The sequence below is a fragment of the Schistocerca americana genome, chromosome 9 (genome assembly GCF_021461395.2).
Source record: "Schistocerca americana isolate TAMUIC-IGC-003095 chromosome 9, iqSchAmer2.1, whole genome shotgun sequence".
Taxonomy (NCBI): Eukaryota; Metazoa; Arthropoda; class Insecta; order Orthoptera; family Acrididae; genus Schistocerca; species Schistocerca americana.
Genome location: NC_060127.1, coordinates 122,531,245 through 122,551,913, shown reverse-complemented (window position 1 = coordinate 122,551,913; position 20,669 = coordinate 122,531,245). Strand labels below are relative to the sequence as shown.

At 37.6% G+C, this 20,669-nt stretch overlaps 1 long non-coding RNA gene across 2 annotated transcripts; it reads left to right on the top strand.

Annotated features, from left to right (window-relative positions):
• Positions 1 to 3,475: 3,475 nt before the first annotated feature.
• Positions 3,476 to 20,370, top strand: LOC124551303. 2 transcript variants are annotated; one of them, XR_006967806.1, is made up of 7 exons: positions 3,476 to 3,501; positions 4,767 to 4,858; positions 6,575 to 6,658; positions 13,682 to 13,735; positions 13,905 to 13,985; positions 15,433 to 15,599; positions 20,019 to 20,370. It is a non-coding gene; the product is annotated as an uncharacterized LOC124551303 (long non-coding RNA). The 2 variants fall into 2 exon arrangements; XR_006967807.1 differs by lacking the exon at positions 13,905 to 13,985.
• Positions 20,371 to 20,669: the final 299 nt, after the last annotated feature.

Here is a 20,669-nt window from a genome sequence, read left to right as displayed (position 1 = left end):
AAGCTAGTCTGTGTTTATGGAATGTTTTAAAATTTGTGCTGCATTAAATTATGTGAACCATAAAATGAGCTTGTTGTGTGCTATGGATAAAAACTGTACTGATACCATAATTGGTTATGTTCACTCAGACTGGGCTGGTCACAGAGGACATAGAAGTCCGCAAGTGGTTATGTTTTCTAAATTTTGGGTTGCAGAGTTTCTTGGGCATCTACGAAACAGCCTACAGTGTCCCTGTCGTGAACAGAATCAGAATTTTTAGCCTTAAGTATGACGAATAGTGAAGGCTGTTGGCACAGTAACATAGTGTTTCTGGCAGTCAAAGAGCTGTTGTACTGGATGAATATAATATGCCCGTAACAAGCTTTTGCAAGACCCCACAGCTCCATCAAACTTAAGCATATATATGTCAAAATTTTGCTTGTGAGGGGGAAAGCTTTTGTGAAGAAGTTGTGTTAATGTATGTTAGCACAAATAAGCAACAAGCTGATGTTCTGACACAGCCTGTAGGCGATAAAAAAATTTTAGAACTTTACAGCCTTGCTAGGACTTACTCAAATCTTATAATTTTTGTAACGCCAATAATTAACATTGAGGGAGGATATTAGCCTTTGAATGTGAATATTCTTTTAAAAAACTCGGTACAGACACACTCATTAGTGAGCTTTATTTACTGCATCTGATTACAAAAGACCTAGATCTGCTTTGTGACAGTACACTAAATGTACTGGATACCCAGCATATTCATATCTGAAACAGTTCAGTCAATTTGTCCTATGCATATCATCTTCGAAGGCCTAAGATCAGAGCAGTTTTCTCCGTTTTTGTCCCAACGAATCAAACTACATTTCTTGTGTTTTCAGATTCATTCCATGTTCACAATCCATTACCGTTTTAACTCTTCTCTGGTACTGAATGTATAAAAACACCACTCTGTGTACAATTATTTAAAAGTGCGGTAAGAAACGCAAAAGTAAAAGCATGTTATTATTTGAGTGGGAAACATGTGCTGATAAAATTTATAAATTATATAAATCTGAAAAAAAACCAACATTACACTATAATACTGTATCACATTTTATATAGTAGTGTTTGAGGAACTGGCACATGCGTTTCCTAGTGGCGATCGAGGGAAACACTGCATGTAAACATATTGTAAGATACTGGCATGTTACTTATTTCATTATTTGTTTTTTAGTTTACGTCGATTTCATGGAAAGCTCTCAAATGTCTGTACAAATCCTTCCTGATTGTAAAATTGAAACCATATATTCCGCAGAGTGCCTTCAACAAATCACTATTCCCACTATAATCTGAAATAAAACGCAGATCATCAAAATTTTAAGAGGTCTTGTATATGTGTCAGTTAATTCTTATTAGAAAAACTACACAGTGAACGGTTAATTATATCGTACTTCGGGCCAGAGAACTTATACGTTGCGATTATCATAGCAATCTTATTTCTTAGCAACATTTTCGTGAATTCGGTGGTCTAGACAAAGATCTCTCTCCACAGCGCGAGGATCGTCACATGACCGATTTCAGATAAACTTCCTTCTCACGCTATTGCTATCGTATGACACTCACGCCAGATTGTATTTAAGAAATTTGTCAGTGGCCTCTATGGTGCTTCTCTGTCGATTACACCCGTGTTGGTCGTTGTTGATCTTTCGAGAAAAGAAAATTCACAATTTTGTTTTGTCATATCTATCAGCTCTCTTGCTTTTGTTTACAAATAGCTCACTGGGCAAACCATCGTCATCTCAGTAAGTTAATTATCCTCGTCAACGAAACATCTCATAAGAAATCATTTGCGGGTATACGAAAAATTAACACAAATGCCACATATTTCCCTGCATTCAAGGGGCGCTGACAACATAGGCCTAATCACACTACGTCGTGGCTGCGGTATATAAAATTTAATCGGACCATAATATTATCTTTGTACACTGCTCGTTATTTAAATGGCTTTACTATTGGAATTGTTTCCATTACATACAATTTTTTTTTAGGAAATGTTGATAATTGTACCATATTTCGGAAACAGGTTGAACAATCGGCAAAATACTTCACTATTATTCCGTTACCGCTACAGATATTTTTGGGATTTATGTCTTTAAAGCATAATTTCATGTTGTGTGAATTTCCTGTCATCAGTTATTTTTTGCTCTGTTGTCGAATTTGTTTATGATGCTCATGTTGGTGCAAAATAATCCAGCATGTAATCGATTACACCACGAAACATGGCGTAAGAAAATCGTATATGTTGGCACAGCTGAAGCAAAGATGAGTCACTTACTCACTTACCTCAGGCGAGGAAAGGAGTGCAGTTCAATTCTTGCTGTATCAGCTGTAGTTGCTGTTTGAGTGTTTGATAACCGAAAAACGCATTTGTAATGGCTGATGGTGAGTGTTTGCAAATAGTATTTTGTAAATAGTTTAGACGGCAGAGTCTGTTCAGTGATGCAGAACGCATTGCTAGTCGATTTAAAGTAGTATGCATCTGGTATTTTATGTAGCGTCAGTTGTAGTAGCGCGTTTCCCTAAACAGACGCCTGCATTTTGTGCACAGTATGTTAGCTGTGAAGCGGCATAGGTATACACGTGGTTTATTTCCGATTTAGGATAGTGGTAGAATTCTAGCACTACTACTTACATGTGTTCAGGACCGAAAGAGTTTAAGCACGATGCGGAACAGAAGTGTTACCCAGTGAAATAAAGATCGAGAAAATGAAGGTTTCCGTTTCGTATGCAGTTTAATATGAATTGCGTGAGCCATTTTACGTATACTGTCTTCCCACATGTTTGCCATGTTGAATCTGTAATATGGTTTTCATTCTAAATCGGGCCACCGGAAACAAGTGTAAGGCTACACTATTCTACCTAAATTTCATGCTTAAGTTTAGAGTTTCTGCTTCTGCTGTGGATATGCTACACATGTTACATATTTACTTGGCTATGCCACTCTATCCTTTCTCCATACCAGATAGAATTTCATTACCAAATTATGGATACAGTATAATCGGTAGATGATTTTGCAAAGAGGAGGCATCTTGTTCCATATACTATAGCTTGCTTCAGTTTTCTGCTGTAACAATACTGACAACTTTCAGAAAGTTCACGTTAGGCAGGAAATATTTGAAAATATTATCGTTTATAATCCATGGAGCAAAAATGAAACCAAATACATATGATGCGCAGTAAAATGAACACAACTATTCCTTTGAAAGAATTTCGGAACAAATCAGAAAAAACAGCTCTATGTAGTGTTACTAAATTTAATGTAAAAATATATGGCTATAGCTGTTAATTGCCACATACTTAAGGACATGTCATAACTGATACAGTTTTTGCTCTCTTGGAATTTTGCAGAATGAAGTAAGAATTATTATTTAAAATACACTGTTCGAAGTCTCACTGAAAATTAATGTTCTTTTTTTCTTTTTCTCCAGGCAATGACTGTCCGTGCTGTAATTTACCAGAATGGCTGGAGATCTTTATGCGGTACAGTATGGTTATCCTATATATTCTATACAAGTTCTTAGTTAATTATTTTTTCGGTACTCATTTATTCTTACCGTAGGTTGTGCTTTAAATGTGGTACCTGTTCTTGAGTCCAACCAACAGTACTGGACCCCTGATTTGATGTGTGACATAATGTGGCATGTGACGTCTACATGCAGAAGCAGAACAGTCCACTTAACTGTCTTTGCTTATCTAGTAAATGACGTGGTTCAATGGTATAGTCTTCGAAGTGTCTTTTGTAGGCTCCTGCAAGTATCTGTAGTTTGTTAGAGATGGCCAGATGTATTTTGTTTGTGTTTACAATATCATTTAAGTCTTGTGAAAAAAGGGGGGGGGGGGGGGGGGGGAATGTCTGTTGTTCGTGATGTTTGATAGAAGCTCATAGATTTATTTGAGATGTTTGCTACATTTGTCGTCATTACGCTGTTCTCCTACCACCAGTAAAAGCATTCTTTACCTTTTTTGTTTTTGAGGATGTTGTTGTGACACAATGTACTGAAACCAGAGTTCTGGATTAGTTTGGATGAGTTATCAGTTGACCTATTTTGTTCCTTTTCCTCTTTTAGTGAAGACAATAATGTCACCTAGTCTGAGGTCTTGGCTATGTCAGGAGGTTGCTTGAGTTGATATTCCAGATCCAAACAATGGAATTAATGGTATTACCTGTAATGATATTTATTTGTAGTGTCATTTGTGTATGCGACAGGCTTGTATGTGGAATGAGTCACAGCTTCCTGTAAGTACTGGTGCATATATAACTGTAATATTAAGATGCTATGAGTCTGATGAGTAGTGTATAGAAACAATAGGATATTCAGCAGTATTTTTTTGTTTGCCACAGACAGTTGATAGGAATATTTCATAGTGTGTAGTATTTGAACATCACAATTTTTTTATTGTGCTGATAAGGTATAGATCTTTTCATACTGTAAAGTGGTATTGGGTAGTACTTCCTTAAATCAGCCTTTAGCAAGGATGTTTATTTCTTATGTCCTTGGTACAACCTGGCATGTGAGATGTTAGCATCTTGCCCCAGAATATTGTGCTGTAACATATTTGATGAAACAGGCTGACACCAAGATGCTGCAGCTACCAAAATGGGGGATCACTGTGTTACGACAATTTGTGTCTGGAGAACATTAAGTTACTGCATGTTAATAGTGGAATATTATTTTAGTGTAACGTGCATAGGAACCGTTACCACTTAAGTTACTTTAGGAGGTAATAGAATTTTTTCATTTCAGATTTTTACACTCTGTGTCAAAATCTAAATTACTCTGCGACCAAGCCACCCCAAATCTGTGTTTGTCTGTCAGCTGTAATGGATCCACTTGTGGTATGTATGGAGAATGAAGGTACAGTGTCCTATTTTTGCTTTGCAAGTGTTTGTTGTGCTATGAAATGGTGAATTTATATTTGTCTGCTTCCATTCTCCATCTGTTAGTTACTGTTTTCCATGTTTTGTGTGTTGTCTTTCTGTAGTATATTAATGCAGTATTGGTTTTGCTGCTGAACCTCAGTGTAGTGAATCTGAGTGTGACTATTGTTAGAGCAGAATATTAGTGTTTTTCATATAGAGATCAATGTACATTGTGGATCTGGTGCACAAATTCACAATCTGCATTGACTTTGTGGAAAAATGCAAAACCAAAGCATTAATATTGTGGATAGTGCATTCATAGATTCTGCTCATGATGGAAAACTGCATTCCTGCTTCTCAGTTGATCCCAGTATTTTACCATGAGTTGTTCGTGTTGTGTGTGAATTAGGAGCTTTGAAAAGTTTTCTCCAATCCATGTGACACATAAAAATAATTAATTTTGCTATATCCCAGGGCTTAATTACGCCGGGTATGTCAGGTTTAAGCATTTACCTTGAGCTTAAATCATACTTTCTGTGCCCAGCTTCGCTTGAAAATAAATTTTGGGGGAAGGATTGTTCCTTGACAGAAGACAATATTTTTCTTTTTCATCCGAACGTGGTCTAGCGAAATTTCATTTTCATTTTCCATAATACCACATATTGATCATGTATACGCCTGAAGTAAAGTGCAGTTGATCTGTAGATTTTGGCGTCCACATTTCCACGACTCCATGAACTACTAACACACATTCTGTATGTGAAATGTTCAGATTATCTGCTGTCTTGTTTAATGTTCATGTATGAATAAAACATGGTGGAGCTGTTGAATATTTCATAAACAGTGACACTATGTATCTTTGGCTATAATTTATTATGCATGACAGGGTGGTAACCGCATAAATAGCAATGATACAAGAACATGAGCTGCACTTGCAACAAGGCAGTTACGTGGATGACAGTAAATGCAGTTACAAGAGTAGGGAATCCACTGATAGGGAAATGTCAATGAAGCTGCATGTTGGAAGTGTTTGTCTTGGATTTGTGATAATTTCAATTGTATTGTGGATATTAAGTGATTTGTCGTGTAAGGTACATACCAAACTATTGTTTTGAGCATGTTGAGTGCTGGGAAGGCAACTTGCCGTGGGGGGAAAAGACTTGATGCTGGTTATGCCTGCAGTGCATTGCCTCGAATCTGCAGGGTCCACCCAAACTTTAGAAAATTTTCCTTGTATTTTCTACACTTCATTAGAGCTACCTTCCCGTACCTAATGTAGTGATGTAGAAAATTGAATAAAGCTCTAATATGTAATGAGATATTTCTGACTTGCCAGCAGAACTTTCATGTATATTCGTGACACTTCAGTTTAATGCATGTAACTTGTCAGGATATAAACTTTCTTTTCCTGATAATCCTGCTGTCATAGCTAAATTTAGTGATAATTGCAGTCACAACTCCTCTGTGTATTATAATTTGTAAGTTTGAACAGGCAAATTTCACTGTAATTTCTAAAGTCTTGTTCGTTCTTTTCTTTTTTATTGCTCACTAAATCTAGAGAACTGCAACTGCATGGTACCACTTCTTAAACTGGGATATCCTTAAACTGAGTCGCCAGTTTTTACTACAAAATTTCTCTTTCCATTGCTGCACTGAAAAAACCTGCTTTGACAGTTAACATTGTTTTTGCAGTGTGCAGACCAGACCATGTATTCTGCAGAGCAGGCTGGAAGCCGTACATCCAGGATGTACTGCTGAGGGCTTGATGGAAGTCAGGTATGGTTTGTGTAATAGAATGGTTTATTAAGCTTGTGTGTGATGCTTTGTTTCATGTTTGCCTGATTGGTGGTGGTGGTTGTGGTGGTGGTGGTGGTGGTGGTGGTTGTTAGTGTTTAACGTCCCATCGACAACGAAGTCATTAGAGACGGAGCGCAAGCTCGGGTTAGGGAAGGGTTGGGAAGGAAATCGACCGTGCCCTTTCAAAGGAACCATCTTGGCATTTGCCTGAAACGATTTAGGGAAATCATGGAAAACCTAAATCAGGATTGCCGGAGACGGGATTGAACCGTCATCCTCCCGAATGCGAGTCCAGTGTGCTAACCACGGCGCCACTTCGCTCGGTCCTGATTGGCAGTGCTAATTATATTATGTGGCAATATAAAGTTATTTTCATTATGAGATAACTATTAATGAAACACTGAAATTGAGAAATAAGAAAAGCTTTGTTATTATGGGTAAGTTTTTTGCTATGGCTACAGTGAGTGATATGTGTACTCACATAAGAAAACCTATTTCTACTCATGGAGGTAATTCTTTAGTGTTTGTGTATTGTTCAGTCACTTGTGAAACTGAGCTCTTAGCTGCAGAGTATACAGTCAGAACTCTTCAGTTCCAAAAATTGCTTCATTGTCCCACCGTTAAATTGCCAGTTACGACCTCCAGGTATTCTGGTACTTCCCAAAAGTGCTATACTGTGAGGAAGGCATTGTTCACTAAATTCTGGGAAGTTGGCATCTTCTAGGAGAACTGTCATCAAATGCTGTTTAGGGTGTGTTGATAATAAGGCAGGAAACATTCAACACTAGCTTCTCTTGTCAAAGACAAGATTTTAGCTCTAGCTCCTGATAATTTACTTTCATAAGTGGTATGCAAAAATGAAGATTGGTACAACGAATGTAACAGAACTATCTTTGTGATTAGTCTGTTGGGGTATATTTAGAGAATTGTAGCTTTGTGTAGCACCAGTGAGATGTGCATAAGGGTTTACATTTTTATAATCTTGTGGTAGGTTTGATGTTGTATATTGCAGTAGATGGGACTATCTTTCAGAAGAGGATTTGTAGTTGGTGCATTTGCCATGTGTGAAGGACACTGAAAACTATTGAAGTTGGCTGTACTAAGCTACTTATCTGTTTTACATGCTCAGTTAATGTGGGTATACATTTGTTGTTTAGGTGTAAATATCCTTTCTGATGTTTCTCAATGTGTTAGTTTTCAGAACTGAGCATACAATTGATTATCCAGATGACCTGATAATTATAATATATGGTACGCCCTTGTTTAAATGAATTTAAAATGTTTTTTATTCACTTTTCATTGGCATTTGTTGATGTACTAGGTATCAGCCAGGGTGGCACTTGGGTGGTGTAATGTAGGTCAGTTCTCTCACCCCCTCACCTTCCCTTAGGTTCTAAAAAGCAGACGGAAGTCTTTGGGGTAGCCTGACTTGGTCTGTGATTCTAAGCTCACACCGTTGGCACAGTATTATTTCGGCTATAAGGGCTGTTTGGGTAACATTGGATGAAGTAATGACATTCAAACCCATACCTGTCCTTCAGAGTATTCATGTGGCAGTACTGTGCCTAATTTGTGCTGTTTCTGGCATAATTTTGCAGTTTTTGTGCTACACAGTAACCAGCATTTCGTTGTGTCATTACTGCATGGAAGTATCTGCAAAGAGAGCAGTGATTTGCATTGGTTATTATTACTATTTCATTTGAGAGGTAGTCGTATATGAGGGATATGAATTTTTTCACAGGCTTAAAGATAACGACAGAAGGGGTGAAATAGTATTGGAACAACAGACTGCGTCACCCAAAGCATGTGGCGTTCCACTACAAATTGTACTGAGAAGCTTAGCAGAAGTACGGGCATGTGGTCAATAAGTATGTTTCTGTCTTCAGAAAGATTCTGATGAAAAACTGTCACTTATTTTGACGATTTCCAGCAGTTTATCGTTCATCGTGCTGGTTGGAATTTTATGAATATTGCTTGTTTTCTGAGGCAAAAGGTGGCACATGTTTCAGTACAGTAACACTGGTACAGAAAGTGCAAGGCTAGAAAGGCTGGTTTTGATTCAGAGTTTCTGATGTTACAGTAGCTAGGGCTAGTTTTCAGAAAAGACAAAATGTCAAGGAAGATCTTCACTTTGGCTCAATCAAAAAGATGATGCCAGAAAACACATTTGACAAGATTCAGAAGGCAATGGCAGGATGAAAGCAGTGTCTGGCAAAGAAAACTTCAGTGGGATAATCTGAATATCACTTTAGGCTAATACTTGCATCCTGGAAATCCAGTTATCATGAAGGGAATAGTGATGTGTAGGAACATGGGGTCGAAATTCATATGGTTCATAACAGAATAGTGTTGTTATGGATAACACGAGTTACCATCCACAAAAACAGTAGAAACTTCCTAAAGGACAATTATTTCTATTAACCCAATAGCATTCAGTTTATTATTAATTGACATGTATTCTTAATTTCTGGAAAACAGTATTCTGGTGGCCCAATTTATGGAAATACGAGGAAATTTAATTTACTAAGGGCAAAAAAGAAAAAAAATTTTGGGCCATTCTCATTTTAGGATGCTGAGCGCTTGGCAGTTTTCACCTTACACTGCTTTGTGAGAAAATGGGTAGTATAAGGAAATTGATAATAGTAAACTGATAACATTTCACTATTATTGTTTATTTTACAATAACTCGCGTTTATAAAAGATTTAACCCATCATCTTTCCAAAATGAAAATTTAATTATGGCCAAATACTATGTTTGGAAAACATTTGGTATGGAGCATAACATTCCACTCACCACAATATGTTCTAGGCTTTCCTTTACAATTCTCAGACTGACATAATCTTTGCTTTTCTCATTTCTCGGACACAGTTTCTGGTTGTATCGTGCTGGGACATGTCACAGGATTCATAGGTGTTCCATTAGTTGACATTTGATATGTTCTGTCAATTTGTTTTCTGAACCCTTTCACTGGGAGAAGTTCCTTCATTGCACCTCTTGGAAGCCAGTTGTGCATTTGTAACCATCATATCTACAATTGTTGTAAAGACAAAAAATTATCAGTATCACTATTAACCATGTATTGCGATTGCATGTTTCTCTTTTAGACATCAGTGAAGAATGGCAACTCCATGATATTCTTGTGTGTTCAGTGCATGTTGTTGTGGAATACTGAGCTTCTGTTTCTGGGATGAATTCCAATGTTAGACTTTGACCGTGGGGGTACAAGGTCAAAATCAGTTGCTAGTACAACATACTCCTTATCATTCCATTTTGTGACAAAGATTTTGGTCTCTCTATTAAATCTGAACTCGAAACCTTCCATCCCCACCTTTCTTTTTCGTTATCTCGTGATAAGGTTGACGTTGTTGTTCTGCTTTCTCTTACGGTTGCACATGCACAGAAGCCTAGTCCCTACTGTTAGATGAGGTCATGACTAATAATTAGTGATAATGGACAACATATCCAAAAGTACTTTGGAACTCAGTGGTAGATCCTCATTGTCATCATTCTGGTCCTTCACAGTGTATAGTAAGAAAATGTAAGGCCCGTAGTTTACATCCAAAGTGTGTGGACTTGAGTCTGATAAACTGCTTTATAAGATGTTTCCCATATTGAAATGTAATTCAGGTTTCAGTTAAAGATACCTATTATGAATCAAAGAATCTTTCACTGTTTGAACACCAAGGTCATCATCCTCAGACCAATAATTTCTTTCACTGCATAATTTGATGGCCAGTAAAGATCGACAACACAACATATTCACGAATTTCATTAGGTACAACTGTAGAATGAAATTTATTTTTACATTTCCCAACATATCTTGAGTTTCCTCTCCAGTGATGCTTACTGTTGTTCAAACAGCTGTATGGTACTGCTCATTTACATCCAGATCTGCTTCTATTTCTTCATAAAATCAGATTATGCTGCCTATTCAACCATTCCCAAAATCTGGTGTGCCATGTGAAAGAAGTCTGGGAAGAACAAAATACAGAACATTTATCAAGGAAGTGCCCAGTGTTGGCAGATGAGGACAGCAGGCTTTGATGCACTGGAACACAAAATACAATAAAGTATTTTGGCCTACACACACTACTACAGTATTGCTTTTGCAGCAACCAGAAAGTGACAGTGATCTTACCATAGGTGCTGCCTCACTAATAAAAATAGAAATAAGCAGCAGGTTCTGAGAAAGTCCACTATTTTTAACAGTCTTGAACTGAATAACTGTATGGGAGATGTAACATAAGCACTCATTGTCAAAGGAAACCTCACCTTACCACAATGACGGCACACTTTGTTGGAAGCAGCGTACACTTTAATTGAGGGCAATGGCCACAGAAGGGTTAAACATTGTTCATTCCTCTCCTGAAAGCCTTTCCTGTTGTCTTTCCTTTCCTCTCTTCCCAAAACATACATAAATATCTGGCAGACGGTCCATTGTACATACATAGCCTGTGTTGCTGTCACGTTTGTTGAAGACCCTGGTTTTGTACTAAGATTAATATTGATGTGAAAATCTAAAGAATGCTAAACATTCACATAATCAAAGCTGATGTAATTTATAATTTAACAGACTAGTAGTGATAAAATGTATTGTTTGCAGTGTGCCTTCCAATAACGTAAGGGAGAAAATCTAATGCTGCATAAATTACATCCGTTCATGAATTTTTTTTTTCCACACTTATCCATTTTCACAGTGTACTTCCAAATTTTTTTTCAACCTTAGGTGCACCGTCTCAGAAGATTGCCATAGTGCAGTGTTTGCCAGTTCAGCTTACTAAAATATTGGTGTAGTGAGAAATCGTAAAGAATGCATACAGTTCCTGCTTTCGTTTTCACCTTTAATATGGGGTCACTTTTGTGAAACGTGAAAGCAGCTATGAATACATTCAAACTGCAAAACAAAGGCAGTTAGAATCATGTTTGGATGAAAACCTACTATTGTGTAAAACTATGAAAAAGATTTCTGGTATTCCTCCTTTACCATGTACCTACATTACAGAAAATAAAAGTAGAAGGGAAGCACAGTATATTCAAAAAACGTATCACCACCGCTTTACCAGGCAAAGAAGAAAATTATACATCACTCACATCAGATTTGCAGCATTGCTGCTTTCGCACCATTCGAAAATATCTAATTTTATGAAATGTACAGTGGGCACACATCATAAATGAAGTGTTATTTGCAGTATTAATGTACGCATAAACTGCTTTCACTTGTGTAAACTACTTACCGGTAGACTTTTCCAGTGTCGTATGCATAAGCTGCTTTTGTAGGAAATGGGATCAAACTAGCACAATAGTGGTTTTTATGAGTACAAAACAGCCCTCAACTGGTCTTCATTTGTTTTGAATTGCAGTATTAAGGTAAACTGTTTTCCTGGACAAATAGCCTGTTGTGGCTGTGTGTGCTCTAATCCTCGTGCTTATTGCTGTGTTGGCAGAAGAGCCAACACCGTGTTGCTAGAGGAGGCCAAAATGCATGCGTTTAATTACACGCAGTCTAGCGTGAGGTCTGGAGCAGGTCAGAGAAATAAGACTAGCAAAACAGGAGGTAACTGGTAGAATACTTAACTTTAATCCACAAATGGTGAACATCTCTCTTGACTGTACATAATTTCCATCTCAATATAAACTGGTAATGGATCCTTGCTAGGTTGTAGCAAATGACGTAGCTGAAGGCTATGCTAACTATCGTCTCGGCAAATGAGAGCGTAATTGTCAGTGTAGCATCGCTAGCAAAGTCGGCTGTACAACTGGGGCGAGTGCTAGGACGTCTCTCTAGACATGCTGTGTGGTGGCGCTCGGTCTGCGATCACTGACAGTGGCGAAATGCGGGTCCGACGTATACTAACGGACCGCGGCCGATTTAAAGGCTCCCACGTAGCAAGTGTGGTGTCTGGCGGTGACACCACACTTATATTGGCAAACTTCATTTTATGGAGTCATTCAATATCTTTTATGCTTATTATGTAAATTGAAGGAGAGGGGAGAAAGGGAGGGAAAGGAATATTGAAATGCGCTGCATCAGGACTCTACGCAGTTTCAATGGCGATGAGTGAATGTGAGTGCCGGCCTGTGATTCGAAGTTGGGAACCACAGGGCCACACAGACACAATGTTTATCGCAGCTATCTTGGCACGCCTCTTCCTACCTTGTGCCACCTGTCTACAGTCCCTGTTCATTTCCTCCATGCTCACTACTTTTTGATTCCTGAAGGGGATAGGACACTGAATGTGGTGGATCTATTGCCCATTGGGGCAAATCAGTTATGATTGTGTGGTGTGTGTTCCTTTGAACATGTCTGAAGGAACAGACACTGTGGATTTGTGTAATTTTATATTTGTATTGGTTGGTGTGCCACGTATTGTGCCTAGAGTGATGCTGTCTGCCCACTCTTAATTTAGTTTCATTCCTATTGTGGTCAGCACAATTGAGGCTGTTACCAAGTAATGATCACACAAATGTAATGGTTTGTTTGTGTCCAATTTTGTGTGACCCTCAGCATAGATATTTTTCCAAATCATGGAATTGCTTGTGTAGACAAAAATCAGCTGATCTTGGAGAAAAGGAATTGTTAGATGGTGGTTAGCTTCCCCTTATCTAATGTAATAGTTGAATCCCTGCTTATCTGTTGAAGTATTCCTTATTCACGTCCAAGAACTGATGACACAGCTTCATGCTCAGAAATCATTACAGCTATCTTATCATCATAATGAATGGTGCAGGAAATGTCTGCATACAATCTGAAGTTGTATTTGTCTATATTCATGCATCGACTATGTATCGATTTTTATAACTACCTGTATCTGTCCAACTGTTGAAATCCTGTGGCATGTGAGACAATGGTGTGAATTGCTATTATATTTATCTTGACTTTGCTATCTTTGTTTCCCTATTACAGATGTAAGTAGTTGCTTGATTGTATGTTAAAATATGTTCATTTCACCATTTTGACTGTAATGATACTTCCTAATGTAACACAAATATTTCAATTGCAGTGCAAGAGAGACACAAAAATATTTCCTGAATCCAGAGGCGCCAATTTTCGTGAGGTACGGTATACTCATGTTTGATATAATTAAATCTCTTCTTTTCCACCTAGTACTCATACTAGATGCTGTGCTAGTCTTCAAATGTAATTGTAGTGTGTCAACTGCCAAATAGAATTTTCTGTTGATAAACTGTCTCAAATTAATATCAGCAACTTTTATATCTTTACAGTGCACTCAGCGAGACAGGTCCACATCCTGTGGACCTTTATCCCGTGTCCAACTTAAATCCATGGGCACCGGTGTTCCACGGGTAAAGTATAATTGTGTTCAATGCATCATTGATAGTTGCTCATCTAACAGTACCCCTATTATTTCAGTAAAATAACTGAACTAGAAAGTGACATTTCAAGTTAGGCACTGATAATTCAGACATTGGGACTTGGGATGAGGTGTAAATGTGAAAGACCATTTTAACAAGCAACCCATATTTCAGAAGTGGGACATGAGATACAAAAGGAGACAGTTGTGACAGGCGAGTCAGTGACTGGCAGATGTGATTATACTGCTGATGTTGCAGCTTACTGGGCCCATTTGATACGTGACCATTATTGTTGGTGTGAGTGCATATACAACTGAGAGCTTGGAACCCGAGAAACAGAGGGGCAGTTTCATCATTCTGCCGCACTGTTGTAAACCTGTACTGAGGGTGGTGGGACTGTCAACTCAACGCTGGTCACTGACAATACCTATATTAGCCTTATTTGATATATGGCTGTTTAACTGAACGAGTAGTTGCTGCTTCTCCTTCGTAGCTTAATACCTCCAATTCCGCTCCACCACAGTGAGACAGTGTTTGAGACTGATCTGAGATACCAGTGGGATTCATAAATTTAGTACACATTACCTCTTTGCACTTCATTAATAATTTATTATCTGCGCTGCATGGTGATGTTACATTAATGTATCATGTACAATGTGTCTCGTGTCATATGAAAAGCCTATAATCATCATTAACGTGAATGAGTTAATGGATGGGAGTCATTAGATTTCAGTAAATTGCTCTGTCTTCAAATCATAGTTTTTTTAAGACTACAACTGATAAGTGGTTGCTAGTTTTATCAAGAAATTGTGAGATAAAACATGCACTAAAAAGGGCCTGGTCATTCTTAAAATGCGTCCTGCTTCATTACAGACTGTATGATGGATGGCTAATAAAATGGTTTAGTACTGACGCTTATGCAGTATGTGAGGATACATAGGGTGCCCAAAATAAATGTGGACTGGAAACTAAATCAGGCTGAAATCAAATACATTGACCTAGTCAATGAATGTTACATAGAACATGCCAGAAATTGGCACTGTTTTGAAAATGCTACCAAACTGGTATCACAAAACTTTAGTCGGGATGGTTTTATTTTAGACAGCCTTTAGCCTAGTAATAGTCTTGCGATCACCTGCTGTCATATTCTGCTGTAAATAGTGTGCTGCTATGGCAGACTGTTGCCAGTAAGTGTGCCACAGTAAATACAGTTAGCAGAGTGTATATCCTCCAAATTCAAATGGCACAGAATACTCACCCAAACATATTAGTGCTATCTTTTCCACATGTTAGACATATCAAAATTACAGTCACTAATTTGCTTCAGCCTTATCCTGTCCCCCAGGATGATGGAATTATATAAAAAGTGAAACATAAGGTATAGTTAATGGTGGATACTGATTTGATGGCAGTTGAAGTAACAAGTGTAATGTTGCAGTTAAAATGTGGCATCTGTCGGTGTAAAAAGGATTTTGGATTCTCCACCCACACTGAAGCAGAGAGGATGTGGCTGAATCTATACATCATGAGGGATTTTTGCCACCTTATCTAATGCACATGTGAAAGGGAAGTACTGACGAAGGATGTTAATCCTGAACACATACGGTAAGAATTAAATTAATATGATGTTGATTTTTGCCCACGATTAGTATTATCATTTTTGTCTTGCAAATAATGATGCTTCACACATCATGACTAAATGTAGTTCAGAATTACAGTTACATGAATATATAAATAAAAGAAGTGATTATCTGTATGTTACATAATGTTTAGCTTCCAGGTACTGTTACACACTGAATTAAAGATTTTCTTTGAAAACAGCCATATTTTGTTTCATCTGTATGTACAATGGCAGATTACTGTGTAGGAAGCATGTTAGATTTATGGTTTCTGTTGATCAATTTTAGCAGATGTGCTTCAGCATGATTACAAGTTTCCCTTGTGTTAAAATCATAAGTATGTGTTTAATAATGCAGCACACTTAGTTTTTACATAAATATTGGTTTCCTTTAAGTGCAGTGATTATACTGTTTATTCTTTAGTAAAATTGCATTTAGGTTGTTGGTGGCCATAGCATTGTGTTCTGATGTTAGTAACAACTATCTTGACAAGCAATGAGAACTGAATCTGATGAATCAGGAGTCACTTGTCAGTAACTAACCTGAATGCTCATACCCATATTTAATAGTTTGTCAGTGAAGTTAGCTGGTTTTTGTTCCATTAGATTAGAATTTGACTAAGGTGTCAGAATTTGAGGCAAAATCAGAAATAAGAAGTGCCAGTACATTATTGCAATGATGAACATCTCTCTCCAGCTGCACTACATGTCAAGGTATTAGAACTCGCACATTTTCTTGTTGACTTGTTGGCTCTCGGTAACTCAACCAAAGTGTTACATTCAAACGTAACATAGGCCTCTGGCTATGGTACTGGTCAGTCTGTCAGCACTATCTTCTTAACAAAGTACATGAAACATTAACCACATTTGTGATTCCTAATATCCAGATAAGCAAAAATTACTCTGGTGCTCTGCATATCAAAAAGAAATGTAATTAATTTGTGTGTTCCACTGAAGGAAACTCTTCTCATTGGCTCTTGAATACAATCACCTGTTTGGCTCTGACCGACATTCACAATTTGCCAACATCTGCATGCATTGCGGGAGCTGCTGACACTGAAAGTGCCCTTTAGCCTTAATGTTTAGTTCCATAAATCTGTCTGTAAGAATATTTAAGAAGTCATATTTTAGTATATCTTACTGCTTTCTTTTTTACCTTCACTTACACTTGTATGTGTGTATTTGCAGAACTTCCACAGGCCACAATACCATAAAATAGCTGTGAATCAAGTAGCCCATGGTGTGCTGTTAGTAGCATCCATGTGTATGCTGTAGTGACATTTTGTCATCAGAAACGTTGTTGAACTCAATTCACGGCAGATGTTATTTATTATTGTCCCATCTCAAGTACATATCCATAACCACACCCTGGAATTCTTTTAGTTCTAAACAACTTTTCAAATTGTTTTGGTAGCATGTATTTGTTTACATGTGGATATGTTAATATTTTTTAAAAGATAAATATTATTGAAGTGACTGTTCCCAGTTTCATATTTTGAGAATGTTTTGAGTGTAAGTCGACTGTTAAACTGTAATTACAAGAAGTGAAGCATTTCCACCTACTTTGAGGCACATCATTTGCATGTAAAAAAAGGAAGGTAGTGGGTAAAATACTCTCACACATTCTTGGGAAATTACTGAAAAATGATTAAACTGATTCTTGTGTTACAGTGTTGATTGAGCTAATATACAAAAGCAGAGTGTTGCATAGATAGAATTAGGGTACATTTTAATTGTCCATCATTAATTTCCGGATGTCAATTTGATGTACTGACTCACTCCACGACTGGGAGATTTGCTCTTCATTTTCGTCCTACACTGCCATATGTGTAAGACAAGGAATGAAAGAAATTCAAAATTATTATGGAAAGCATAGATTGCTATTCACTATAAAGATGACAAACTGATTTCCAGGCAGGCACGATGAAAAGACTATTACATATAAGCTTTCAGTCAAAGCATTCATCAGAAAAGAAAAATGTGCACTCATTCACCGTAGACGTGTGTACACATGATTGCTATCTCTGAACTTTTTTGCAGTAGACTCTTTCATACATGCTGTTTGTGAAAGGATTTTTTCTGTTGATAGCTTCGTATTCTAGAAATGAAATGGAGCAAAGAGGCATTAAGTGTCCTAAATCAGGCATACAGTGAGGAAAGGTGTATGCATGACCCACTGTATCATAATAAGGTAGTAGAAAATCATTTCTTTCAGAGTAGTATGTGTGTAATGTTACATGGTGATTTTTCGATTTGTATTGTAATGCGTTATCTAATGAAAGTTCATATTTGATTTGGTTGCATCTCGTCCTTTATTTCAGCATGCTAGAAAAAAGTAACTGGCAGTGAAAGGGAGAAAGTCATTGCAGTTTCACCTAGTGTGACAGGTGACTGCGAAACTGAGTAGCACCCACACATACATAGTCCAAACGTGGAAGAATAGCACAAGTACACCTTTAAGTACTGGTTCTTTAAAGTGTTGCAATTTGCAGTGCATATATCCGCAACAACTTTTGAAATAGTATGCTGTGCTATTCTGTGGCTAAAAACTAGACTCTTATGCTTCCCCAGTCGCCAGTAAACATAATGTTAAATCCAGCCTGCAACATAACAGGACATTTACCGGTATTTTATTCATGATTTAGGTTGCTATAATCACAAAATGTATAAACATATGGTTTAATTCTTATTTTTGAGAATATGAGACAGCCTTCCTTGTGACTGTCACACTTGGTAATTCCATCTTCTATTATAGACAGCAGCTTCTCGAAACAGGCCATGTCCATCCTCACGAAGCCCTGAAATTCATGTGGGTCTTTGACCCTCAGTTCTTTCATAAGTAGTGAGTGTAATCACCTTCCTTTGTTCCTTCCTTTCAGCCAGGATCGAACTCGATGACATTTGGCATTTTATTTTCGTCATTGTTCTGCCCTAATCCGAAGATTTACTGTCAGTACCAGGGCATTAGCTCCAAACGCAGATGGGTACTCCATGTGCAAAATGTTGTATAAATACATATACCTGTGCAACTGAGTGTCATAATATAAATATAACTGTGGAGTCTTTCATTCAGAACAGCAGTAACTTACATAAGAGAATATCAGTTACTTAATAAGTAATGATATTCATTTTCTTATGAATAATTGAAACGGATGACATTCCAATATGTCACACAATCCACCCTTGTTTTGTGCAGTAGAACGAGTGACTACAAGAGATAAGACAGTTCTGTTCACGTTTCTGGCGTTACCATTGTTTACTGCCCATGCACACCAGGTATATCTCACGTGGATGGTGAAATGGGTCTTTTTGAACCTGCCTGTAGTTACAGATAGGCACACTTGGGGCATTGGTGCACAGGTCTACGGTTTAGGCACATTGTGTAATATGGACTTGGCTGTCTTTTGTGAAGGAGGTTTTGGCTGAAAGCTGATACGCCAGTCTATCCATCATGTCTGTCTGGTTGTCAGTAGTTCACCTTCACAGTGAGTACCAATGTATCCTTTCCATAATAATGTTTATAATCTGACCTAGAATTTCCACTGTTTAAATAAATTAAAAATTTGAATAGATACTTGTAATAGTGCTGTTCACTTTTCTTTCCACACATGTTCATTTTCCATGGATAATTTATACCAGCCCCTTTCCCCAGTACACAGTCAAGGAGAATATCTAGTAGTATATGTTGTGGCATACACAATGGCCACTGAATAGTCAAGAAATATGCCACAAACCTAATGCCTTAGTTACAAAAACTAAACAGACAGCTGTTGTTGTTCTGGTAGATCTAAAATTCCTAAAGCCATGCTGGGCATATTTCTCCTATAAAATGTTCAAAAATGAAAGTAACTAAAACAAACAACTATTGGCACTTGAAAGCTTACTGGATATTATGAGCAGAATGTGACTTAAAAAGAATTGGTATCCCAGTGAATCGTATGTATGTATGTATGGTACACAAGTTCATTATGCTTCTCTTTCTGACAAACTGTAAGTGGCATGTGTAACTGTTGTCACAGATGACCTTGTCATATAATCCATGTCTGATGCTGGCAAGTTCTTGTCCACCCTCGTGATCTGTTCCTGTTCGTTAGATTTAACTAGCAGAGGCACTTCCTGAACGTCCTTCTCAAGCAATGTAGCTGAGGCTTCCTGAATGATGAAATCGTGATTGACAGGTTGTCATAATGATGCACTACAGCAAACTACATGCTTATTTGCAATGGAGTACTTACAGAGCCTTTATTTTGGAGAAGTAAACTTCTCGTTATCAGCCATCTTAGTGTTAAGTTGATACAGCAGTTGTGAGGGAGAGGAGAAGTGTAAAATTACATCTTGTGTAACATCAACCACAGTGAACTCCATGGATGTATTTCACATGCCAGAATGGCTTCTGTTTGTTCCAGTGACAGTGCAAGCTATTGACATGTCTGGTTCTTGCCCCAATGACCCAGTGTCAAAAACTCCATTCCCTGTGCTACCCTGAATTGGATACATGGAGAGCTCTCAATCTTGCATCGTGTAATGGAGTAATTTTCCAACAATGTAGTGGTACGAAAATCGTATTTTTGGCCAATACTGTACATTCCTGGCTAATGCACCAATGCCTTCATGGAAAGGGAAGTATTAAATTTGAGAGGCAAGTGCTACTAAGGTCTGAATACATTACGTTTACAACAGGTTGCAAAGATAGGTATCAAGAGACAGTTTGAAAGATCTTTCAGATGATGTTAGCAAATTCGTAATTAAGATATGGTATGGTACTCAAATATTGACGTATACACTCATAATTTGCTAAATGCTAGTTATTAAGCGTATTATACTACTTGAATTCTTGCGATACATATTTGACTTTATCCATAAAATGTATGTTGTGTACAGATCCAATGGAAAATAAATAAATAGAGAAAGAAAATAAGCTACTGCGTATGCCAGGAGAAGCAGCATTGGTATCTTTCTCTGTCTGAGTAAATTATTTTCCTGACAGGATCCAGATCTATTGTAATCAAGAAGCTAGGTGCAACTGAAACTACACACTCCTTGTGATAGGAGACAAT